The sequence below is a fragment of the Scardinius erythrophthalmus genome, assembly GCF_964197995.2.
Source record: "Scardinius erythrophthalmus genome assembly, chromosome: 23".
Classification (NCBI taxonomy): domain Eukaryota; kingdom Metazoa; phylum Chordata; class Actinopteri; order Cypriniformes; family Leuciscidae; genus Scardinius; species Scardinius erythrophthalmus.
In genome coordinates, this window is record NC_138243.1 from 11,086,601 (window position 1) to 11,096,875 (window position 10,275).

Consider the following 10,275-nt stretch of genomic DNA (forward strand, 5'->3'; position numbering starts at 1 on the left):
TAAACAAATTAACCTTATTGTAAAGTGTTACTATGAAAACAAAGATAAATTCCTTACAATTTAGAGTTGGACATGGACTTAAGATTTCATTTCAATGTATTTCCCCAAACTCATAACACTTGCTATGGCCTTGGATAAAAACGAATGACATTGTCAAACTGAGAATGCGGCTGACATCGAGTTTTACTTTTATTATAGTTAAGCATAACTCGCATGCTGCCGCAACTTTTATAGTAGCATGGTAGGATAAATGTAATTGTCCGTATTAGCTTAAAGGAGAACTTGGTAACTTTTTTAACTTAATAAAACTGTCTAGAAATCATTTGGATGGTTAAACAACCTGTTCTGGTGATATTGGTGACTTTCCCCGCTCCCCCCAGCGTCCCCAGGCGGAAAATACCATCTTAAGATTGTCCTACCAGTGTGAAATAAACGGGTAGGATGATTTTACAGTGCAAAATACCCCATTAGATTGTCCTACCAGTATGAAATAAACGAGTAGGATGATTTTACAGTGCAAAATACATCATCAGATTGTCCTACCAGTATGAAATAAACAGGTAGGATGATTTTACAGTCCAAAATACCCCATTAGATTGTCCTACCAGTATGAAATAAACAGGTAGGATGATTTTACAGTCCAAAATACCCCATTAGATTGTCCTACCAGTATGAAATAAACGAGTAGGATGATTTTACAGTGCAAAATGCCCCATTAGATTGTCCTACCAGTATGAAATAAACGAGTAGGATGATTTTACAGTGCAAAATACATCATCAGATTGTCCTACCAGTATGAAATAAACAGTTGGGATGATTTGTAAGTTTTTAATCTGCAGTCCCTGGACAGATGTTACAAACTTACCCAAAAACAGATGATAATGTAAAGTGATTATGTAAATTGAAATAAGATTAGTTATTGAGATCATTTATAATCAAGCAGAACAATATAGAAAAGAGATAATTAATCAAATTAATTTCAAAAATTCAAAATCATGCAACAGAGGCACAATACAAAACAAGTAAAATAATAAAATTAGTTATTAATATAAATATGAACTTAATAAGACCACATTGTGCTGCAGACTGTTATCAATGCAAACACACTCAAACTAAACCACACATTTTTTGCACATGAACACATTTAGGCTGTTGAAGTTGCAACATTTAAAATGTGCCCATCTATTGCAGCTCTCGCACTGTACCTGAAAATAAAAGAGATGAACATATTTGTAAATTAGTACATCTAAAACAATATAGAATCTAAAAATCTGAAAAGATTTAAATAACAAAATTCTACACACACACACACACACACACACACACACACACAAAAAAAAGGCACATAAAGTTAAACTATTGCTTTTTGGGTGTGTATTATAAGTTGTATACCATTTCAATCATGCTTTCGTTGGGGTCGTCTTCCAGCATGCTGCAAAGCACACAGTACTCCTCTGCATTACCTATAAATTTGTTAACATTAATAAGATAAATACGAATTAATTGGGCAATCATATCATAGTGTACTAAATGTCAACATAAACGCCATGAAAAATACTATGTCAGACCTGTTCTGAAATTACATTAAATCATTCTTGCATTACTTTTTGCATCCTTCAAGTTATTTTCTACTCTATAATTTTCTTCTCTATCCCCTCTGTATATTTGGATATTCTTACTTGATTAAATACAATTCTCAGAGTGAAGATAGCATCTACAGAGGTGTACTACATGACATACTGTACAATACAATATTACTACGGTATTATTACAGAATTAAAACAGTACTCACCTCGACATCCAAGAACTGTGCAGGCTACTATCATGCGTGCTAAGCTGACCGCTTCAGGCGTAGTCTGAACATTGCTGATCGTTCCTGTCAGCAGGTATTGTTCAGCAAACTGAAACATTAATTGACAGATGATTTAATTCAATTCATTACAACATTTCCAGATCTGAAGCCACTTGTGCAAATATATGAACACATACATTTAATACCAAAACTCCACAACTGCTGGAATCCATCTGCAGGTCGTGCTTCAAGGTCCGTAATTGCCACTGTGCTGTTTGCTCATCATACCTCAGTTTTAAAAAAATCCTTGATGTCGTTGAGACATTTGTACTGTTTAGAATTGAACAGAATAAAAAAAAAGAATAACAGTTCTAACAAGGTTACCTCCAGTTCCGTAGAATTTTATGTTCGTAGGAACGTTCATTTCCCATTGGGTCAATCAGAAGGAGTGTTTTTTCAGGCATGTTGATAATCTAGAATATAATGTCATGTAATCATAAATAAGGTTATTAAATATTTTTAGATCACCACTAACAACTACAGGAAGCTGCTTGGTATAGACACTATCAATCTCTGAAATACTTCTTATGTAAATGGAATAAATAAACCTTTAAATTATTGACCTAAAGCATTAAAGAATGTCTGCAGATTATGGACAAAATTGTTAGGATCTCACTTGCAATGTACTTAAAATGAAATGAAAAATACACACGCACCACAAGAATCCAATGTGCTCCAATGTTCACAGGGCACAGCCAAATGTCCTCAATGGGAAACTTCATCTATGAAAAATGTTTAATAAGTTTGTGATGGTTCCAAAACACGTAAATAATATCTACTTTATTACTTTATGAAAAGCTAAATTACCTTCCCTAGGCATCTGAACTGTCCAGCAAACAAGGAACGTGCAACAACTGCTCAAAGCTGGTGTACGTGGTTCTGAAAAAAAAAAAACACACACACATTTTGTAAGTATATAAAATTAAATGAGTGTTCCTAAATAAGTAGACATTCTATACATACCTGTTGATTTTCAATGACCAGGTGCAGGTATGCATCAATGACCTAAATTAAGAAAAATAAACATAAACAAACTAAACTTTGTTTTTGTGAGAGAAAAAAACGTACTTGGTTACTTACGTAACCTCGGTTCCCTTAGAGATAAGGGAACGAGTACTGCGTTGCAAACGCTGTGGGAAAACTCCTTTTCTCGAGAATATTGAAGCCTTTATTTTAAAACGCATTGCATGCAGCACAGGCGAGAGCATCAGGCTCGCGCGAGCAAGCTGATAGGCTGTGCTGTGGGCAACTGCACGAACCAGTGGCGGATCAGCAGAGGCGCGCGAACCAATCAGGTCGCTTGGCACACTGCCAGTGTTAAGCGCGCGAAACTGCACGTGATCAAAGCATATAAATATAGATAATAATCCGCCATTTGACAGGTATAATCGACTGAAGCGAAAAAAAACCTGACATAAGAGAAATAGCACGGCAAGGCAACGCAGTACTCGTTCCCTTATCTCTAAGGGAACCTAGGTTACGTAAGTAACCAAGTACGTTCCCTTACGAGAACGTTCTCTCGTACTGCGTTGCAAACGCTGTGGGAACGCTATTTAAAACACCGTGCTATTAATCTTTTGGCCGCTCTGACTCACCAGAAGTTCCGGGAAGTTACAGAATAGCCAGGATAAACGAGACCGAACATCGGGCCCAGAGATTATCCAATAATTAAGATCTGGGCCAAGGGCCAGATTAGCTTAATCATAATTCATAATGACAGCTTGTGTGTCCAATTCCAAAACTAGTCTGGGTCCACAGAGCCAGGGTCTAGACCAGTGTTTCTCAACCTCTCCTGCAGGGACCCCCTGACAGGCCATGTTTCTGTTTTAACCCTGAAATGGCACACCTGATTCAATTAATGAGTAGTTATTAGAGTAGGAAGAGTAGGACTTAGTCAATTAATCAATTAGTCAACTACTCATTAAGCTTTTAATTAACTGAATCAGGTGTGCCATTTCAGGGTTAAAACAGAAACATGGCCTGTCAGGGGGTCCCTGCAGGAGAGGTTGAGAAACACTGGTCTAGACAGAAAGAACTTGTGCCTGCAGGGCAGGAACATCTAGGTTATAGAACCTCACAAATGTGGACGGAACAGACCAGCCGGCCGCCGCACAAATGTCCTCAATAGGAACACCACTCGACCAAGCCCACGAAGAGGCGACGCCTCTCGTGGAGTGAGCTCTAACACCTATGGGACAAGAGAGGCCCAGTGAGGTGTAAGCCAGAGCAATGGCGTCAACTATCCATCTGGACAGCGTGAGCTTAGTCACAGGAAGGCCCTTGGTTCGGCCCCTGAAACAAACGAAGAGCTGTTCAGACTGTCTGAAAGAGGCCGAACGCTCCAGATAAATTCTCAAAGCTCTGACGGGGCAAAGCGTGAGAGAATCACTGTCCTCTTCAGAGGAGGGAAAAGCTGACAGAGAAATAACCTGGGCTCTGAACGGAGTTGAGAGCACCTTAGGCACATATCCATGTCTTGGCCTAAGAGTGACCTTGGAGTCATTAGGGCCAAACTCCAGACAGGAAGCGCTAGTAGAAAGCACCTGCAAGTCCCCTACTCTTTTAACTGACGCCAGTGCTAGAAGCAGGGCGGTTTTCAGAGAGAGGGGCTTGAGATCAGCTGACTGAAGTGGTTCAAAGGGAGGTCCCCTAAGAGCCCGCAGGACCAGAGAAAGGTCCCAGGCCGGTACAGACGGTGGCCGAGGCGGGTTAAGCCTTCTGGCGCCCTTAAGGAAACGAACTATAAGGTCGTTTTTACCTAAGGAGGCTCTGGCTTCCAATACGTGAAAAGCAGCAATGGCTGCCACGTACACTTTGAGAGTGGAGGGGGAGCGACCCGCATCCAACATCTCTTGCAGAAAAGAAAGCAATTTTGCCACTTCACAAGTGTGTGGGTCGAGGTTCCGAGCTAAACACCAGCTGGAGAACGCTGACCATTTAAGGTGATAGAGGCGTCTAGTAGACGGAGCTCTAGCCTCCATAATAGTGTTCAGGACACCCTCTGGGAGATCCTGGGGTACCCGTTGAGTGGCCATACATGTAGGGCCCACAAGTCGGGACGGGGATGCCAGATTGTCCTGTTGGCCTGAGCCAGGAGGTCGCACCTCAGTGGAATTGGCCACGGGTCTGTTACAGACAGTTGCATCAACTCTGGGAACCAAATCTGGGTCCGCCAGAGAGGAGCCACCAAGAGAACCGCGCTTTTGGTGTTCCTGATCCGTTCGATGACCTGAGGGAGCATCGAGACCGGAGGAAATGCATAGAGAGGAAGGTTGGGCCAGTCGTGGGCCAACGCATCCCTGTTCTTTGAAAAGAAGATTGGGCAGTGACAGTTGTCTTCTGAGGCGAAAAGATCTACTTCTGCCTTCCCGAAGACCTCCCATAGCAAGAGAACTGTCTGAGGGTGGAGAGACCATTCCTCTGGGGGAACTGTGCCCCGAGAGAGCATGTCTGCTCCTGTGTTCAACGTGCCTGGCACGTGAGCTGCCCTGAGCGAGCGCAGGTTGGTGTGAGCCCAAAGTAGGAGCTGCGTGGCTATGGCAAACAGGTTGCGGGACCTGAGGCCACCCTGGCGATTTTTGTAAGAGACCACCGACATATTGTCCGTCCGGACCAGCACGTGGTGTCCAGCCAGGTGAGGGAGGAAGGTTTTTAGGGCTAGAAAAACTGCTCTCATTTCGAGGCAGTTGATGTGTAGGCGTTTCTCCGAGCTCGACCAGAGGCCGGAGGCAAGCCTGCCCTCGTACAGAGCTCCCCAACCCGAGTTGGAAGCGTCTGTTGAAATCACCCTCCTCTCTGAGACCACCCCCATGCTTACGCCCTGCTGGTACCAGCTGGCGTCTTTCCAAGGGGCCAGGGCTTGAACACAGCGCTGGTCCACCTTGATAATCAAGTGGCCTGAGTGCCAGGCGTGGGGTGGCACCAGAGGTGCTAGCCACAGCTGAAGAGGACACATACGCAGTAGGCCGAGTTCGAGTACTGATGATGCAGAGGCCATGAGGCCAAGGATCCTCTGAAACGTTCTGAGGGGTACATAAGAGCCCTCTGTGAACGATGTCGCGAGCTGCTGAATTGTTAGAGAACGGGCCGGTGTGGGCCATGCTCTCATAATTACGGAGTCGAAAACTGTTCCCAGGAACGTGATACGTTGGCTGGGCAACAGAATACTCTAACCCTAACCCTAACCCAAATGGTAGGACTGTGTACTGGTATGTCTGCCCCTCGAAGGCGAATCTCAAGAATGGCCTGTGGTGGGGGTTCACTTGAATGTGAAAGTAAGCGTCTTTTAGATCTATTGAGAAAAACCAGTCGCCTGGGCGAATCTGCGCCAGGATGTGTCTGGTCGTGAGCATTCTGAACGGCCGTGACATGAGAGCCTTGTTCAGATGTCTGAGATCTAAAATGGGTCTCAGGCCGCCGTCTTTCTTTGGAACAAGAAAGTAACGGCTGTAAAAACCTGACTCGCTCTGAGAAGGCAAGGCAAGGCAAGGCAAGGCAAGGCAAGTTTATTTATATAGCACATTTCATACACAATGGTAATTCAAAGTGCTTTACATACTATTAAAAATAATCAGAAGAAATAAGAATATACAGTTTAAAATAAAGAAACGAGAAAGAACTAAAAATAATTAAAACAGTTTAGAATAAAGAACAGTTTAAAATAAAGAAACGAGAAAGAACTAAAAATAATTAAAACAGTTTAGAATAAAGACTAAAATAAGACACAGTATAAACAGTCGGACAAACAGTGACACAGTGCTCATTCATTAAATGCAAAGTTAAACAGATGTGTTTTGAGTCTGGATTTGAATGTGACTAATGTAGGAGCACATCTGATCTCCTCTGGAAGCTGGTTCCAGCTGTGGCTGGCATAATAGCTAAAAGCAGACTCGCCATGCTTAGAGTGAACTCTTGGAACTTCTAGCTGATGTGATCCTAATGATCTGAGTAATCTGTTGGGTTTGTATTCCGTGAGCATATCTGCAATATATTGAGGTCCTAGGCCATTAAATGATTTATATACTAGTAATAATACTTTAAAATCAATCCTATAAGTAACTGGGAGCCAGTGTAATGACCTGAGTACTGGTGTGATATGATCATATTTTCTGGTTCTGCTCAGAATCCTGGCGGCAGCGTTCTGTATGAGCTGCAAATGTCTTATGGTCTTTTTGGGAAGGCCAGTGAGGAGTCCATTACAATAATCCACCCTGCTGGTGATGAAAGCATGCACTAGTTTTTCTAAGTCTTGACTGGAAACAAAGCATCTAATTCTTGCAATATTTTTCAGATGATAGTATGCTGATTTAGTTATTGCTTTGACATGACTATTGAAACTAAGGTCTGACTCTAAAGACACACCAAGATTCTTGACCTGATTTTTAGTTGTTTGACCTTTAGAGTGAAGGTATGCGTTCACCTTGAGAACTTCATCTTTGTTTCCAAACACAATGATTTCAGTTTTGTCTTTGTTTAACTGTAGAAAGTTTTGGCACATCCAGCTGTTGACTTCATCAATGCATTGGCACAGGGAGTCAATGGGGCTGTAATCGTTAGGCGATAGGGCTAAGTAGATCTGTGTGTCGTCTGCATAGCTGTGGTAAGAGATTTGGTTCTTTCTCATTATTTGGCTCATTGGGAGCATGTACAGGTTGAACAGGAGTGGCGCAAGAATTGAGCCTTGAGGGACTCCGCATGTCATGGGCATCCACTCAGACTTATGGTCACCTATACTCAATAAAAGAAAAAAAGAATCAAGGAGAGAATCAACCGAGTCAGCAGATATGCTCGGTCTTAGGGATATGGCCTTCATAAATAGTACACTAGTGTTCTCATTTAGGCATCTCTTCTTGACAGACACAGATCTAACTTCAATGGCAGGAGAGATCAATAAATCAAAGAAAATACAGTAATGATCAGAGAGTGCGACATCCTTAATATCATTCAATGAAATGTTTAGACCCTTACTGATAAGTAAATCTAGAGTGTGTCCACGATTGTGTGTGGGCCCATGTACATGTTGAATCAGATCAAAAGTTTTTAAAACAGTATTGATTTCTTTTGCCATATTATTTTCTGCATTATCTATGTGAATGTTAAAATCTCCAGCAATGGCAAAACAGTCAAACTCTGAGGAAATTATTGATAACAGTTCTGTAAAGTTATTTTGGAGGCCTGTAAATAATGATAAGTAAAATCCGTGGAGCACCTTTTAACACAATACCCAGATATTCGAAAGACGGGTAATTACCAAATGATATTTGCTTACATTGATAGACATCTTTAAAAAGAGCAGCTACACCCCCACCTCTCCTTCCAGCTCTGGAGACACTCATAAAGGTAAAGTTCGGAGGAGATGTTTCATTGAGGATTGTTGCACTGCAGCTGGCTTCTAGCCAAGTTTCATTTAGAAATATAAAGTCCAGGTTGTGTGTGCTTATAAAGTCATTGACTAGAAGTGATTTATTTTTAAGTGAGCGGATGTTTAAAAGTGCTAACTTAACAGTCTTGCTTTTTGTGTCCACAATCTTAGTTTGTCGTGTGATAGGCACCAGATTAGATGGGTTTGCTGTACGGCTTTTAAAGGCCTTAGACTTTCTAACATGTGAATGAACAGATGATACAGGAACACTGGGTTCCCGCTTGTTCTGTAAACATTTGAGAAAGTTACTGTTATCACAGCGGGGACCCGGCACAAATCACTTGGAGCTGGTATCGGTTGATTTTGTAACACCTCGAGCAGACGGTGGAAGTTGTGGGCCCTGGCGTTGTGGAAGGGGCCTTAATGCTCGAGGAGGAGGAAGAGGGGGAGGGGGGAGAGGGCGAGCTGCGCTCATAGACTTTGGTGGTAGTGATGTTTTTCTGGTTGATATCTGGGGGCTTCCAGCGAATTGGGTTCCAGCATACACTAGTTTTTCCATTTTCTCTGAGAAACACATCAATGGGGATGTAGGAGATAGTGATAGCGGTGAGAGTGGCTGTGGTGTTAATGGAGGCTGTAATATGCTGTCCTGGCTTCCCTGGTCATTCTTGGGTGCTGAATCTGTTGTTATTGGAGGCTGTAATATGCTGTCCTGGCTTCCCTGGTCATTCTTGGGTGCTGAATCTGTTGTTATTCGAGGCTGTAATATGCTGTCCTTGGGAGCTGAATCTTGTGACATTTCTAATATGTCACAGTCTGACTCTGGTGAGCTCAGTGGGCAGGGCTCAGCTGAAGTTGTGTCCGTGAGCAGAAGTTGTTTTGGCTGCATGGTGTTATCATTGTCTTTGTGAGATGTGTCAGCCGCATGTCCATTCAAGTCCTGAAGTGAAGTCCTGTGGTCATTCAAACTGTGTCCAGGTGAGTGTGTGCCATTCTGGTTGATTGGATTGGCAGAAGGATGATGAAGGGAGAAAAGGATATTGTCCTTTAGCACTCTTGAACCCAGTTTGTTTGGAAGATGGCCATTTTGTTGAAACAGTGGCCTCTGATTCCAGAAAAGGTTAAAGTTGTCTATGAAGTTCACTCCTTTTATATTACAGGTTTTTTGCAGCCATGAATTAAGCCCAAGCAATCGTGAGAACCTGTTACTTCCTCTAGCTGGAAGTGGTCCACTGATGAATGTTTGTACTTTAAGTCTTTTGAGTGTTTCAAAAAGTTCATTGAAATCCTTCTTAAGCTGTTCTGACTGCTCTTTATGGATATCATTCTTCCCCACATGAATGATGAGTCGATTTGCAGTCTTATGTTTCATCAAAATGTTTTGAATTTCTCTGTTTACGTCAGAGGTTGTTGCTTGTGGAAGGCAGCATGTAGTTGTATCTTTCGAGCTGATATCTCTGATCGTAGAGTCCCCAACTATCAATGTTTTGACCTCGGCTGCGCTCTGAGCTGAGTGCTGCTGTCTGCTTGACCTTGAGCGCCTGTTGGTATCAGAGTGAGCTCCTGGCTGTCTGTGTTCATCCACATTTAACAAATTTGAGCATTCCTCATTCAATAATACTTCAAATCTGTTCTTAAGATGAATAGGTTGTGGAAGACGACCAGTGTTTGTAATCCTTGTAGCTGTGTATGGTGTAGATGAAACTATTTTTGCCTGAGAGAGTCTAATGTCTCTATTTTTGGGTTTTGCCCCCTCTTTGTACCAACGGTTTGTAGGTCGATCGGCTTGTTTCTCTGCACTAGGTATGTTCTGTTGAGGAGCATTAAATTCATGACACTCACCGGCTGTGCGCTGTATTTGTCCATGATGAAACTCTGTTGTGGGTTCCGTCTGGTTTGATCCTACCATTAGCTTTGTTTCAAGAACTGTAATCCTTTGTAAAAGTTTTTGGCAGTTAGAACAGCAAGTAGAATCAAAAGGACGCATTTTCCTTGTGAATGTTTTCTCTTCCGCCGGAATGTAAGCAGTTCAGTTTTCTCTTCCTCGGAATGTAAGCTTCAG